The 16,059-nt window shown below is 47.4% G+C and overlaps 1 long non-coding RNA gene across 1 annotated transcript; it reads right to left on the bottom strand.

The window, feature by feature from the left end:
- Positions 1–420: 420 nt before the first annotated feature.
- On the bottom strand, positions 421–698 carry LOC137479425 (uncharacterized). Its single transcript, XR_011002235.1, has 2 exons — positions 558–698; positions 421–507 (listed from the first exon to the last, which is right to left on the bottom strand). It is a non-coding gene; the product is annotated as an uncharacterized lncRNA (long non-coding RNA).
- Between the last annotated feature and the right edge of the window lie 15,361 nt (positions 699–16,059).

Raw genomic sequence — 16,059 nt, 5'->3', positions numbered from 1 at the left:
GTTACCTAAAGATCAAATGATCTTTTGGGTTTGGTCCCTCGGGAGGGAGATCAAGAAAATATGCTTAAAAAACATTGTTATACTTGACAAGATTTACAGCTGCATGGTCTCGCTTCCTGTGCACCTCCTTCCATTGCCTGACTCCAACAGCCAGCGAAATGGCCAGGCAAAAAGCCATTCCTGCTGGAGCAACTCCCCCGCTCTGGATTCTGTGCTCTGCCAGGGCTTGGGGGGTATTTTGGGAGCCCTGCCAGCCCGCAGCCAGGGCTGTGAGGGCTCCTTCCTCCCACCATCATGTGCCTGTGCTGCCAGGGGAGTGGTGCTGATAGCCCTTGCCTCTGACATACTCCCCTATAAATCTGAAGAGATTGCTCCAAAGGCAGTTGGGCTGCCTGCATTTGGTACAGGATGCTGTCCTCATTTCTCTAAGTTGTAAGGAATAATGTGTTTCAGTTTTGTTGTTTCATACCAAGACAGCACTGTCCTGCCAAGATGGAGCAGGAATTACTTCTCTCTGGTGCTTGTGGTTCCAGTGGAGGGAGAAGAGCGGTAAACACAGCAGCCTGAGTTGGCTTTGCCTTTGGATAAGCCCTGGCAGGGAGCTGGCATGGGCACATGCTGCCCCTGGGGCATGGTGGGCCTCACAGAAGAGTCAAAGGAGACTTCCTGACTGTGCCGGCTTTTACCTCCATGCTGTTCCTTTTGAAAATGTGGAGGGTTGGGAAAGCTGGTCCGCTCCTCGCGGCATTGCTCCTTCCCACCAACTTGGAGATTCCATCTCAGGGCCACATCCAGCGGGGTGGAAACCATGGCACAGGTGTAACTGCCAAGGGGATCCTGTGGCAATGTCAGCTGCTGATGAAGATGTCACTCTGTTTTTGTAGTGTGCTGGTAGTTGGAGATGTTCATGGCCTGAGATAGCTGAGCCCTGAAAACCTCTTCTTGCAGTTTCCTGAATATGTGTGCTTGGGAGTGGGCTTTAACTGGAGCAGGTACTGTGCCCAGGGGACTGCTAGGGCACAGCCCCACCAGCAGCTATGTCCTCTCCTTGCCAGGAAGCAGCAGTGCTAGGGCCAGTGTGTCCTTCACTTTATGCCAAATAGCTACTGGAAATTCCCTGTGGCCATGAGTCTGTACATCTTCATATATTACATTTGAGAAATGCACTATATGCTTTGGTAAAAAAATTGCATGTCTGTCCTTTTTTTCTCCTTTGGGTTGTACATGAAGCCCTGAAGATTCAGATGAAAAATAGTTTCTGTTTTTCTTATTTTTACTCTGTGATTGCCTCAGAAATACTCCTCCTACCAAGGTGCAGATCTTCCCCGCTGCTGCCTCCATCCCCGTGCAGAGCAGCTGCCTGGGAGCAATGGCACACAGGCAGAGGCTGGGAACACTGCAGGAGCATGGATACGGGAGGGGCTCTGACAAGAGGGTGAGGATGGGCCCCTCAGTGTCTTCCCTGCTGGGGCAGTGGCAGGGCAGGGACGGGCAGGCAGTGTCCCACCAGCAGGGCAGCTCAGCACAGCAGCTCTCTGCAGGTCCACCTCTGCAGGTCCACCTCCACCCACAGGTGCCTGGCACATCAGGCTCAGCTCCTAATTTCCCATCACACAGGCTGCCCATCATCATGCTCTTGTCTGTTACACTGGATGCAGAGGACCTGAGGGACAAATCTGGGCTGGACCTGCCCTGTTCCCACTGGGATTGAGAACTTTGGTGTGTCATGGGGGAACATGAGATTGGCAGACATGCAGTGAATGGCAATGGCCCCAGAGCTTCTACATAAGGAAGCCCAGACCAGCATGAGGACCTCACTCCAGTCCTCTGGCTTCAGGCACACATTTGAAGGAGCTTGTGCTGGCAGGGAAGTTGTTTTCAAAAATGCAATACCGTCAAAGAGTGAATTAATCATGGGCAGTGGGATTTGATAGCTTTTGGTGAGAGCCAGATTTCCAGGTACCACCATGGGGAACACTGGCAAGGTGTGTGATCACAGGGGTGTGGAGTAAAACACCTGCATTACAGGCACGCTTGAACCATTCTACTGTCAATTATGATTTTATCAGTCCATCCTCTCCCCTGCTGCCAAGCTCATGAAGATGAAGCAGTGGGTATGGGGACCACATCCAGCAGCATCCTTCTTGTGATAAAGTGGCGGTGGCAGTGGCATGGACATCGAGAATGGTCACAGCAAGATGGTGCTTCCTTCCAAACCTCTCTCAGTGGGCCAAATGGGACATGAGTGACCATGTCTTTTTCCAGTGCTGCAATTATACAAAAAGCAGACCTGAGCTACTTCAGACAACTGTAAGGTCCCTCAGGAACCTGAAAGAGGTGGCAAGGGAATTCAGGACTTCCAGATGCACCAAGAGCCACAGAGCACTCAGAGATTTCAGCAAGGAGTCACTTTGAAGTGCATGTGTTACTGCTGGCCTGGTATGATACACCGGAGCACAGGCTAACTTGGTTTGTTGTGCTTTTACATTGCTGGAGTAAGAGGGCTACTAGACTGTTAGAGCAATTTTGTCACATGAATTTTATGAACTGTGGTAAATAAGTGTTGATGTTTTTCTGAATTAAAATTGAATTTAAATGTAACCCTTGTCTCTTGCCAGCTGGGGTCATGTGGCACTGTTGGACTGGCTTGTGGAGACTGCCTGCAGTTCTGTTTATTTAGTAAAATATTTTGGCAAAGCTCTGGCATCCTGTTTCCTTGCTGTGAGCAGAGAGAAGAAAGTAGTTTAAGTAGCACAAAACTCCAGTACAGTCACAAGGTTATCCTTAGGATCATGTTTTTGGCTACATCTAGGAGCTAGATAGAGTTCAGAACAAGTTACAAACAAAACCACAGAGCAAAGCAATACCCTCAGCAGAGTAGCTTTGGGAAACTGAAGTGGAGGAGCAAATATAGGCAGGATTAGTGCTTGGGAGACTTGTGACCTCATTTACCCATATGTCCCTCTCCCAAGGCACATGATCCTCTGCAATGCAGGGGTGGAGAGTGAGAGGGGCATCCTTAATGGGGTTGGATGCAAGACAGCTGGAAGCAGCAGAGCACTTCTCACCTGTGTTTTGGCAGTTTATTTCCCCACTTGACTGCAGCATCTCTGTGCTGGATGCACTGAGGACAGCCTCAAAGGGACAGAATTTATTATTTTCTTTAAATATAAGAAATCTATTGCTACGTCCTCACTGCAAGATCTCAGTGTGCCACCTGTGTCATTTTGGAAACACTGACCCTTCTCACCATCACCAGCAGCATGTCAGAACCCACATTGTACTCTGCATGGGGTAGGACATGGTAAATGAATCCTATCAGAGATGTGCTCCTAGGTGGTGGCTACAGTGCTCCTTGGAAACACAGCCTAACCTCTGAGGGGTTTTACCCCTGTGCCTTCAATAAGCTAAAAGTTTCTACAAAGCCATCGGCCTGGACGTATTTTTTCAAACCAGAGAGCTTATCAGGGGCATGAATCAGTAGAATAGACAAGAAAAGAAACTTTCTGAGGTGATGGAAATAGTTTTGCAAGGCCTGGCACTTGCACAGATGAGGAGCAACCAAGTGGTCCTGCCAGTTGAGGGCTGGATTGGCCAGGCAGGTAGGGCTGGTTCCTCCTGCCCAAGCAGCCCCTCTCAGGAGCTTGGCACGGCCACCCTGATACCCTGCCGGAGGAACTGCCGAGCACATGCTTTGCCTTTGCCAGCAAGTGTTTCTGCAGAGGTTGTGAAAATGGAGAGGTACTGCTTCCAAACTGCTGATAGCATCCATTATCAGAAACCAGCTGCACAAGGGCCTCATCCCTCCTGGCACCAGCATCCAGGCACCTTGAGCATCAATGATCCAGCTCTGCCACAGCACCTGTGCTGTTCACAGCTCCTCCAGAGCTCTGGGACTCTTTTCTTACCATCATAACTCACACTTTCCTATGAGCAGCCAAGTACTTGTAGTTGTTTTCTTCAGAGAAATGAGGCTGGGACTTGGTGAGTCCACCTTGTTCATCAACAGGAGCTTAAGCTTGAACCTGCTGCAAGTGGAGCTTTGCCATAAATCTTGCAAAGCAAAAGATTTTTTGGTTGGAAACATATGAAAAGGACCTGAAATAAAAACTAGTGCTTATCAAGAGTCTGAGGGGGTCAAATAATACCTTGCACGCCTGAAAAAAGTGAGGTGGTGAAGCAGGGGGCTGCTGCATCTTCTGGGATGTGATGATATGCAGGGTGGGGAGGGGTGCTGGGGTTCTGCTGGCCCTTGTGCTCCAAGGGCTCAAGGGTTACGGTGCTTTTTCAAAAACAGGGCTGCAGCAGCAAGGCAAACTCTTTGTAAGAGAATGTTCTGTCCATGACAGAGTAAAGGCTTTTACAGTCATTGAAGAGAGGCCAGTGGCCTGGGGAGAGAGGGACCAGCTAAAAGGTGTTTTGTTGAGAGTTGGATTTTTCCTGGGCTTGTGTTGATGCCAGAAGGGCTGGGGCTCTCCCTTGGCAGGAATGGGGAAATGGAGGAAACAGATGTGTTGCCATGGCAATGCAGGGAGCAGCTGCCATGGGCACAAGCCTCCTTTTCTGCCGCGTTCCAGCCCACACTGAGAGCCCACGTCAGGGACAGTCAGCCCCGCAGGCCCACAGCCACCCTCTGACCCCACTGACCCCCGACACCGGGCTGGGACAGGGTGACTGCAGCACCCACACCACCAGCCAGGCTCCCCCTGCTGCCCACCAGCACCGGGGTTGCCAGTAGGACACTTAGGGTTTTCATTAAAAATAAAAAAATCTTTGTTTACTTAAATGTATTTTTTCCCCCTCAGCTTCATCACTCCAATTCCCCTTAGGTAGGCTTCAAGAGTCCTCATTCATAAGGGGCAAGAGGTAAGCCAGACTCTTTGGGGGAAGTTACACCTAAATATGAAAAATGTATCTGCTCAAAACTTCCAGGTTCCAGGCCTTATTTCTCTGTGTCCCAGGCTTTGCAATTTTTTTTTTTCCCCAGAGAAAACTACTTAATGGGTCAGTAGATGACTGAAGTGGTGAGTTTCCCAAAACTGGTCTTTCCCTTGTTCTCCTTGGACCCCAAGGCTGGAGCACAGGGCACCAAGGATCCCTATGCATTATCTCACCAGACAGGGCAACAAGCTCTGAAAGAGCAGGAATGAGGACGTGTGGCAGAGGGCAGGTGAGGCCAGTTGAGGTGCTCCAGTGTCACTGATAGCTCTCCTCTCCATGCTGCAGGTGTGCTCAGTCCTGGCAGGAAGAGGTCCCGTCTGCCTTAGTATTTGTCCCAGGATATTTTATACAGGGATTAGAGGGAAAGGAATAATCACTGGCTGAACTAATCAGTAGGTTCCAGGGGTAGGATGTTCAGTGGTACAATTAGGTCACTCTGCCTCAGATCCCTCATGTGGCACAGGCTGTTTCTTCCTCCTTCAGCTCCTTTCTGCATCCTTTGGCTGGAGCTGGAAGGTGAACAGCAACAACTGTGTGATGCTCGATCCCAAGCAGCTAAAAGGAGGTGAGCAGTTCCCTACCCAAATGACTTACTGCAGATACCACCATCCCTGGGTGTTCAAGGGTGCTTGATCCCAGTAGCTGAGTATAACCCGCTATACAGCACAGGCCAGCTGAAAAAATTTTGCCAGGATTTTGATATGTGCTGAGACACTATCCAAACAAAAGTGAGCAATGTCTCCCCAAGTCAGTCATTTATGATGTGCGTGTGGATGTTTTCCCTTGACAACAATACATTTGAGCCTTAGCCTTATCTAAATCTCATTTAACCAGCTGTCCAAGAAAGGTTTAAAAAGTAGCTGGAAACTGCATCTAAATCCATCCATTTGAGCTGTCGTTTCATCCAGTACTTGTTTAGAAGAAGTTATGCCTGAGAGATCTGCCTAATGTATTAGGGTGCTTTCCTTACACATTGCCTGCCTTGACATTTTTCCACTGGAGATCACTCAGCTGCTGGGGATCTGCGATAATGATGATTTAGAAACAAGGCCAACAAGGAATTCAGACAGAGTACAAACAAATGGCCAAACGCTGCCTCCATGCCAAACGTATTTCCATTTTTCACACCCTTTTTCTCTTCAGCATAGAAGGCCCATAACACTCCATAAATACACATTTACAGTCACTTCGGGCCTCCAAGGGCATCCCATATGAAAACAGCTCTCATTATACAGAAATGTTTCCAGTTTAGGAGCCTTTAAAGTGAATTCCATTATTGTCATGATTTTATGAGTCCTGCAGCCCTCTCAGTAGGTTTTGATCCCATCTTTATATGTGCCTTGGATGCTTCATTTGCCTTCTAAGATAGCAAAACTGATTCCCTGTTTTTTTAGTTGCATGATGTCCCCAAGCACTTTGTTTTCAGGCCTTTAATGTGTTATTTGCCATGGATGCACAGATAATGCAGTGGATGCCAGATTTATTACGTCTTATGGAGACACTGTGAATTTCTTCCCACTGCAATCTTCACGAAGAAGTTTATTCTGCAAAACTTCAAAGCATTCAAATTTAAACATTTTGCTTTCCCTTTTATGGCTGTGAAAAAGAGAGGTGAGACTTCAGAATGTGAGCCTCTTCCACAGTGTCACTGACAGGCAGCAGATAGTAGAGGCCAGGGGAAACTAAGAACACATCAAACAAGATCTTATGGGGGTGCAGGGCAGGGTCTGAGGTGAGGAGCTCACTGAGCAGTGCTGTGGTGGAGGTAGCAGGAGCTGAGAGGCCTCAGCCCTTCCACAGTGCTGGTTTGTGCAGCAGGGGCCGGGCGATGTTTCCTCTCTGGATTATGCCCCTTTCTGTGGTGAAAAAATTAGAATTCACTAGAGATGCTGCTGGGGACAGGCCTGGGGAAGTTTCTCTCTTTCCTTTGCTATTAACTTGCTAAGCAGACACTGAGCATGATGCCAGCTATTGCCCCAGGACTGGGGCTGTGCCTGGTCCCAAGTGGGGGCACCCATGCCAGGAGGGCTACCCCAGAATGTTCCTGCCAGGGCTCAAGGTATGTATGGAAGTTAGAGCCTGGTACCCAGCAGCTCACTTGCTGCCCTAAAACAGCCATCCTGTGACTCTCTGGCATCTTCATCCCCTTTGGCATGGGGGGAGCATTTAAAGGTGTTTGTCAAGCTGACAAGAGGTGATGTAAAATACTCTGAGATCCTCAGGTGAAATCCATTGATGAAATAACCTGTTATTGCTGTATCTCATCGGACTTCCCTGAAAATCGTTCTGGCAGTTCCATGTGAGTAATGCAGGGGTGTATGCAGCCAGCAGTGTTGGTAAGGGGGTTTTCCACTTTCCAGGTGACATAGATGCTAGTTTGATCCTGGTGGCAATTACACATACAGCAGATAGTAGTTATTCTGTGATCCTCCCGGGGGTTTATAGCTGAGTGAAGCTCCTGATCACTAAAGTAAGTAAAGCCAGGAGGTGACAGTGCACTGCAGGAGACCTTGGCAGTGTAGATGCACCCCTTGCCAGCAATACATGAGTTTGGTTGGCTTGCCTTTGGACTTGCTTCCTCTCCATCAGCCTCTGCTGCTGAAATCCTGTCTGTGTCCAGCTCTTCACTGCCCCATGGAGCTGAGGGGCTGTGGCTGGATCCCTTGGGGTAGGAGGGCAGCAGCTGGTGGGGTCAGGGAAGGCAGAGCACAGCACTGAATGGGTTCCAAGGCAACAGGGCTATGTGGATTTCTGGGGGCATGGAGCCCAGGTCCTACCCCTTAGGGTGTCCCTGCCTGGCTGCAGGTATCACAGCAACCCCAGCCCTGGGGTGGGCACCAGGAAGGGCTACAGGGACCCAGCTGCAAATGGCAGTGCTGAAAGCCGGGATAGAAGAGGAAGGAAGTTTTCCAGCTGTCTTGGTTTCTTCTCTTTCTTCAGAATTAAAATCTGATGGATATCTAGAAGGTTTTATCCTCGATATTGGTTCTCTTAAATCCTTCTCTTTTCCCCCTGCCTTTGCTCTGAAAATTTTTTTGTTCTCTTGCCTGTTTCCCGAAGCTTTTCCCTTTCTTTCTTTCCCTATCACTGAGGGGGAAAAAAAGTTCCTAAATGCAAACCAACAACAACAAATTAAATAAATAACTCAGACTTACAGGAAAAGCTTGTCTATTTTTGAACTTCCTCTGCCTAACTTTTTTTCTGACTCCTTCAATGCCCAGTGTCTCCTGCCACCCACCTCTGGGCTTGGGCACATTCACAGGCAAAGCTGGAGTGTTGCAGAGTGGGAGCCTGCAGGGACCCTCCTGGGGCATGCTAACCTTGCTGCCTCATTGAGTGATCAAAATTCTTCCCTGAGGGAGTGGGGAAAGGCGGGGGTTTTGCTGTTTTTAAAAAGCAAAGGAATTACCTTGCCTAGCCAGGAAATTCTCATACATGCAGGGTACACAAGCAGTAGTTCAAATTCTCACTAAATCAAATTACCCAAAAAACTGTGCCATAAAAGCAGCTCACGTCACCTTAATGGGAATGCTGTATCCCCAGGTTGATAACATAAAAATAAGCAACTAACATGTAAAATAAAGAAATACTGCATTTCTCTGACTGTTTCTAAGTGCTTACCTACATGGCTCTTTTTCCTGCTTTTGGATCCTATTTTCCATAAAACCAGTTTTTTAGGCAGGATTATCATGGCTCATTCAGTGAATGCCTCACTCCAGTTTGCTTTCTGCAGCTTTTTTGCACTTGTTCATAAATAGCCTCTACTGTTTACCTCCCTGGGGGACTGTGAGAGAGCCTGCAGTCAAAGGGGATTGAAAACATCATCTTTCCTCTGCTATTGAGCTTGCAGAGGAGAGAAAAGCCTTCTGAAAAGCCTACAAGACACAATGTTTATAGGAATCTCAGATGAGGCCAGGAATAGCACAGGGATGAAATGATACACAGGGGGACCAGGGACACAGGTGGCTGCTGGAGGAGGGGTTAGCCAGAGGGATGGCTTCTCCTCCAAAAGCTGCTGAAGACCTATCATGCAACTCCTCCTTCTTGCACAGACAGGGAGAAATCTCTCTCAGCTGCCACAAGTGACTCATGTAGAAGGAAGAAGGTGGATCTAAAAACCAAACTACAAATCAGGACTAAAGGGCTGAACCTTCCTTCTCCGTTACTATGCAGAAGAACATCAGAATTGAAAGGCAGATTGCTTTTTGGGAAACAAATGCAAACAACTGGAGGGCTTCAAGTGCCTGATCTATTTATAATAAAACCAGTGGGAAACTTAATTTGCTTATTTTCCTAACACTTAATAAAATAGCTGTCAAACAGAAGTGATAAACCACTTATGTTAAAAATTTTGTGTTTTCACTTCTTCAACAAGCCTTTGCTTGTAGACTCTGCTCACCCTGGGACACCATCAAGGGAGACTGGAAATTTGGAGAGTTGAAAAATAAACACATAAGCTAAAACTCTGTGAACAAATATTTCATTACTTATTTCTTGGCATTAAAAGCCAATATCTCCACTTCTTCCAAGATAACTTCATATCAATTTAACAAAGATTCAAAGAAATAAAAAAAGGGAGAGGCCTTTAAAAGTATAAATCCTCTTCCACTGCGGTCAGCTAAGCTGCTGACAGTGGAGCCATTCACTGTGGGAATTTCTATGAGGAAGCCCTGAAACAAGATGAAACTATTTGGTGAAGGTGGTATTTTTGATGAATATCTACAGTCACAGAAGCCTACAAACCATTTCACAGTGCTTATGAACAAGGCTGGGAAGAGGAGGATGCAGAGAACGTGTGGGTGGTATGCTCCTCTTTACAGTTATTTTCCAAGTTCTTACCAAATAGGATTTTTTAAAAGTGCAGTTGAGGCTATCTAAGAGGTCCAGGAAGGCTGGTGGCCAGGCAGCGCAGGCCAGGGGTTTGGTTTGGAGGCAGCAGGTGGGCAGTGAGTTGGCTGCTGTTACCTGCCTGGCTTTGGCAGCCACGGGTTCCCCTCCAGGCAGCACAGGGGTAACACTAAGGCAGCTGTGCCCACCCGAGTGCTTGCTGCAGTTCTCAGCTCAGGGAAAATGACTCCTGGGAGAAAAATACATGCATTTATTTATTTGTGTATATTTTGAATACATGCAGGACCTTGAGCCTTAGAAGCAAGAAAGAGGGTGCGAAGGATTTAAAGAGTTGTGTTTCTGTCCTGCTTGTGAGTTGTGCGCATATCTTCCTTCATGTATACCTCACAATAAGGCTTATAAAGAATGAGTGCCTTTGCACTAAAGGAGCTGAGGGTCATGGTGTTGCTTACTGGAGAGGGCTGTAGAACCAGCTGTGTTGGTACAGATGAAATCAGAAAGCCAAATTGGCAGATGTAGGACACTGGCCTAGGATCAGTGCTGTGCTTCCCTGGAGCTGGGTACCAAGCTCTCTGCCCTGCATGGCGTACGCAGTCCATGCAACAGGACCCTTTGTGCCTGGTGAGTGTTTTTGTGGAGGATGTAGATATGCTCTCGGGATAAGCTCTGGATCCCCATCCAATTCTAGAGTAATGTGTTCTATATTCCTGCTGCTGGGCACTCTCTTCCCCCACCTGTGGATCCCACCTCTCACTCACAGGAGCCCTGCAGCTCCTGAGTCCCTGCTGCTGGCTATCTCCAGTGTAAAGGGTTTTGACCTTCTATAGGAAGCTAGAGCAGAAAATGGAGGAAATAGTTATAAGCTTGTGGTGCTGCTGATGGGGAGAGTTGATGTCTCCTGGGCACTGAGTGCTCTGTGTGTGTGTGCTGCAGTGCTGGCAGGCACTGACTAATAAAGGTGCATGTAACTGAGGCTGAGAAGTCTCAAGGATGGGCAGGTGATCCTGCTGGGGAGGTGGAGGGAGACTGTGTGTCTGGGTTTTTGGTTATTTTTTTCTGTTGTTCATATGCTGTGCTCCCTTAGGATGGTCTTTTCTGCTGAACTCTTTCAACCATTGGTTCCCACAGTATTCAACATTTTTCTAATGTAAATGAGCTCCTTCTCAAAGTCTCCCTTGAACTGCACAATACTTGGGAAGTTCAGAGAAACAGTGATGCTCTGAGGGCAGGGAATTTTCAAAACCCCTATATAAGTAGCTGATGATAAAATCCTTGCAAGTTATCTGTCTATATCCTCGTTTTTCTCATTCACCTGACATTTACCCACACTTCCTATTGGTGCGGCAGTGGCTGGAAGAGGCATCTGCTCTGTGTCAGCTTTTATCTGCCTTTTTTCTTCCTACTGTGCCTCATTATGCATGCTCACTAATTAAATTCAGATTTGAAAGGAAATACATAATAAATTAACTGGCAAGACAGCAGCAGCTGCAGAAACTCCATGGGAGAAATCTATGAACTAATGGATTTAGTGGCAATGTAATACCTAGACATGACTGCAAATTGCTTCAGCACATGTGAGTCTGAAAACAAAGAGAGGATCCAAGAAAATGGAAAGGAGTCAGAGGAAAAAATATCTGTGAAGTGGCATTTTCCTTGCTCCTCTCAAGGCTGTAGATGTACTCAGAACACAGTAAGGCACCTTGCAGAACAGGCACCTTGCAGAGCAGGCACAGTGGGCAAAATCCTCAGTAGTGCAGTGGCAAAGTACATCACACTTGCTCACAGTGCCATGGGAGCTGCCATCCGGACTCAGGGCATGGTGGCAGCAATGTCCCAAATCCCTGGGAGCACCTGAGGCTGCATTCTGGGTGCTTGCATTCCCTACCTGTCTGTCCTGTGGAGCAGGAATATGGCTGTGAGGAGTTTGCCAGGGCTGTCCTTTGCTTGGCACCTGTGGGACGGTTGGGTCTGAGTAATTACACACTTCGAGCAGCCTTACTACAGATATAGAGACAGCTCTGAAAAAGCAGTCTGAAAATTACAGATTTCAGTGGTTGATGTCAGGATTAAAACAGAGACACTTCCCCTAGAAGACCTGTGATGCCCCCCGGTTTCTAAGAGTCCACCCCAGCCCTGGGGCACTGTGGGGCTGGGGACATTGCACATGTTGTGTTACAGCTGAGGCTCCCCACTGCCTTTTTTTTTTTTTTTTTTTTTTTTTTTTTTTTTTTTGGCAGGGTTTTATTTGGTTTTGAGTCAAGTGACATAAATATTCCCTAGCACTGGGGAGCCACATGTATTTTTATAAGACTGAACTTGTCTCCCCTCAGTGTTTAGGGCAGTTTCCTAAGAGAACTGTGCTCACACAGACTTCCTGCCCCTTGCTGGTAGCTGGTTCGATCAGCTGGGTCTCCCCGCCTGCCCTCAGGCCAGGAGATGGACTGGGAAAATGCCACAGAGGGATGCTAGGCACAGTACAAGTGACAACAGCCAGCACACAGAAAGCCAGTTTAAGGTTACAGGTTCTGTGCTGCAGCTCTGTCCATAATGGGGAGAGTGTTTCAGCCGTGAGAAATGCTGCTCTCTTCAACCAGAGTTTGCATTTGGACAAAATGGAAAAACAGGTACCCACAGGCTACTGGGATGTGGTTCCAGTGCCCAGAACCACTGTACAAAATGCTGTCAGCATGAGGTAAAGAGACTCCTTAAATAGCATGGCTGAAATTAGCCCTAGATCAGCAATTCTTACAGTAGCCCTCTGCTGTAAGGCCACTATGAATTGTTCTTTTTATCTTGCTGATTATAATGGCAACAGCAAATTTTTTCTTGGTGTGTTGTATTTGCTTTGCTGTCTTAGGAAAAGAAAAAGGAAAAAAAAAGAAGAAGAAAAAAAAATGAACCAGTGTTCTGCAGGCACTGTGGAAATAAGTGTGTGTCCTTGTCCACAAAATGAAATCTCTTCTGTTTTTTTTTTCCTATTCCCTTCTCCTGGGGCACTTGCCCAGCTCAGCTGGTCAAGTCCAGCATGATGAACTCCACTGTATGTGACAGACTAGCCAGGAGGTGAGACAGTGGGGGCTAAGCATGGGGAAAACTTCTTTCCTGAGCAAGTCTTCCTGCCTGATGCACTGAAACAGGAGTCCTGGCATGGAAGCCATGGTGGCATGAGGATTACAGCTCCTGGAAACCAGCTGGCCTCCAGAGCTGGGATGTAGAGCCACCATCCCCATAGCCCACAGGGCATTTCCATGGTGTCAGCATGGTCCAGGACAGCCCTGCCATTCCCTCCTCTCCCTGCAGGTTTGGGACAAGAGTCTGGGGGCAATGGTAAGTACAGAGGTAACTAGGGATCAGTCAGAAGCTGTTTAATTGCCCCAAGTGTCCCAGGCAATCCCAGAACATACCAGTTGCTCTGTCTCACACTGGGAACCAGAATATAGGAAGCTACAGAGGTTTTTACCATCTACCACTGTCCTCACCTTTCCCTCACCCTTGTACTGGGTTTGCTGATGGTACAGCAAAGGGGTTGCTAGCATTGCCAGCACTGTGCAGTTATCTGCAGCTGTAAAATTAGGTCAAATGCTTTGAATGTGATTACAGAACAGAGGTCAGGCCCATCTCACAGTGACTTTGGACTATTCAGAGAGAGGGATATTTTGATTCCAGTCATTGATACAGGGATACAGATAGCACAGCAGGAGCAGAACAGGTGTCCATGAGTCTTTAAACAATAGGAAAAGGAATTTAAAACAGACTCATTGGAATGTAACTTGAAAAACAGGTGAGTAAAAAAAAAAAGAAAACAAATGCAAATAATTTCAGGTTTCCAGTTCTTTGTAATGGTTCCGGTATGTGATGAGCAGCTACTTTCTCTGAAAAGCAGGCAAAATATTAAATCAAAGAAAAATGAGAATGTATGTACATATGTATGCACTTTGAAAGTTTCCTGTTGAATTATGAATACCTTCAAATCATAAAATATAGAGCCTGTCAGTGGTTTCCATAGAAGTTTGAACATGCAGTTTCACTTGTTCACAGTGCAGTCTGTGTGTGCTATCACATTAAAACCAGAGAGAAGCAAGAAAGACACAGAATCGTCTTGTAGGTAAAATACAAAAAACCAAAAAACACCCACAAACCTGATTGACAGAATGAGTAATTATTAATGGAAAATTCAGAGAGGAGAGGCATGAGGAACAAACTTCTGTAGGAAATGGCTTTTATCACACAGTCAATAGATTAATTGCAAGAGGTGAAGTGCTTCCTTCCCTTGGAAAAGTGGGGAGGTTAAAAATGCAAAGGTTCACCTGTAGCAGCCAGCAGCTGCACCGGTGCAGCAGAGATGCTGCAATGGGACACTGCTCTTGTGCTGACAGAGGCAGGAGCTTGCACAGCCCTCCATGGGCACCACCAGTGTGAGGACTACTGGGAATATCTGAAGCTGTCATGGGGTGGAGGGCATGACCCTGAGGAACAGTATGTTAGGGACTGACAAAGCACCCAGAAGCTGTGGGTTTGGCTGTAGCCCTTCCAGTGCTTCCTCCACACCATATGCCCAGGATACCTGGAGAAAGGATGTGCTAGGATGAGCTGTCACAGCTGAGGAACTGGAGAGATCTATGGAATGAAACACAGGGGCCTTGCAAGTGGCTGTGGAGCCACAGGCAGGAGGGCAAGCCGGGCTGAGGATGCCATGACACTGGCAGAGTGCAGCCAGGCTGGCAACAGGCATGGGGCTCTTGGCAGCAGCAGGCTCTGCCCATCCTGGACAGTCAGTCCTTGTCCCAGACCAGCAAGATGGGACCAGCTGGGGCTGGATGTGGCCCCACCTGCAGTGGCAGCAGCTGCTGTCACTTGAAGGATCTAGGAAGAGTGTTGAGGTTGCTGAAGACTTCCTCCCATGGTGGAGGATAGAGGATGGGGGGTGGTCCCACTGGTCTACAAAGCCTCCACTTATGGTCACATCGACTGCCCAGTTGTGGGCTGATGTCCTGGCCCAGTCCCATTCCCAAGGAAGTGACTGATGACCGGGACTAGGGCTGTCCCTGGTGCCTCCTGGCCGGGATGATGGACAGGTCCTGCTTGCTGGGTCCTGTTCTGCTGCCCCAGGGAGCCCACATGGCTCCCACCTCCCAGATAGCCTAGGGTCCCAATGACCTAGGGACCCATGGAAAATACAGTCTCATGAACTGCAGGCAGAAAAGAAAAAAATCCAGTAAGAATTGTATGACTGAACCTCAGGTCAAGAATGTTGTCTGTAATTCAGGGAGGAAAACCATGTCAGGAGCTGGAGACAGGATGCCCAGAGCAGGAGGGAGGTACTGGATCTGCAAGCACAGCCTGGGAGTACGGGGATCTGCCCAGGAAGGAAGAGCTGTGAGCACCTCAGTGAAGAAGGAGGAGGAAGCAGTTCTGATGGAAACAGTGACCTGGATTCTCAGATCAATGAATTGCAGAAAGGCTAGGAGTCTAACTGAGCAGCCATTTAAAAAATCCCCAAACCTGAAACAACAAAAAAAACCCTGAGTAGAAACTCACATTAGAGACTGAGGAGAAATTGGAGATCCTTCATACAACACCAAAGCTTTCTGGAAGGAGATAAAGGATGACACTTGTCTGAGAAAGCAACTTTGAGGTCAAGCTGGACAACAGCTGAGGCTTTCCAAAACACTGGGAAAATAATTCAGTTGAACAAGCAGAAAGTTTCTCAGATGGATAATACACAGAAACAGTCCCAGTAGGCAAACCTCATCATGTGGCCAAGGCAGGTGGAGACAGTTACATTGCTCTGGAAATCATAGAATGATTTGGATTGGAAGGCGCCTTAAGATCAGCTGTGCCCTAACACTATGGACAGCTGTGTGCAGCCTCAGTAAGTGGGAACTGGGTCATTCAATAATTATATGTCATTTTTACCTATAATCATATAATATGGGCATCTTCTATTGATTTTCTTTGCTGCTAAAAAGGAAGTAGTTTGAAATTAAGTCATTAATATAGGGAGATACATAGATTTCTGGCAACAATGTGTAGAGATCAGAATAGAGTTCCACAAAGGAAAAACATTCCTCCTCTGGATATTGTGTTCATTAAAGGTCTTGAAAGAAGGAGTCTGGATGACTGGAAGGCACAGGCTGTAGCACACCATCAGAAATCTACTGATGCAAACCCTCATGTGGATGCCCTTGCATTAGAGTGACTAGAGAGACTTCTGTCTAGTTTGTGTTTATGGGCATAAAGAGCAAGTTAAACCTGTTTATTATTATCTGG

Source organism: Anomalospiza imberbis, chromosome 9 (assembly GCF_031753505.1).
Source record: "Anomalospiza imberbis isolate Cuckoo-Finch-1a 21T00152 chromosome 9, ASM3175350v1, whole genome shotgun sequence".
NCBI classification, from domain to species: domain Eukaryota; kingdom Metazoa; phylum Chordata; class Aves; order Passeriformes; family Viduidae; genus Anomalospiza; species Anomalospiza imberbis.
This window is presented reverse-complemented; position numbering and strand designations above follow the sequence as displayed.